General features: G+C 55.2%; 1 non-coding gene across 1 annotated transcript; it reads left to right on the top strand.

The window, feature by feature from the left end:
• The first annotated feature begins 61 nt into the window (after positions 1-61).
• On the top strand, positions 62-212 carry LOC118344982. Its single transcript, XR_004798693.1, has one exon. It is a non-coding gene; the product is annotated as a 5.8S ribosomal RNA (ribosomal RNA).

Below are 212 nucleotides of genomic sequence, written 5' to 3'. Positions count from 1 at the left end.
CCACGGGCGCCCCGGAAACGGTGTGCGCGTTGTTGGTGACATCTTTACCATGATACATAACGACTCTCGGCAACGGATATCTCGGCTCTCGCATCGATGAAGAACGTAGCGAAATGCGATACTTGGTGTGAATTGCAGAATCCCGCGAATAATCGAGTCTTTGAACGCAAGTTGCGCCCGAAGCCATTCGGCCGAGGGCACGTCTGCCTGGG

This window comes from Juglans regia, unplaced genomic scaffold (assembly GCF_001411555.2).
Source record: "Juglans regia cultivar Chandler unplaced genomic scaffold, Walnut 2.0 Scaffold_10811, whole genome shotgun sequence".
NCBI lineage: Eukaryota > Viridiplantae > Streptophyta > Magnoliopsida > Fagales > Juglandaceae > Juglans > Juglans regia.
The sequence above is the reverse complement of the archived record's forward strand: the minus strand, read 5'-3'. Positions and strand labels throughout refer to the sequence as shown.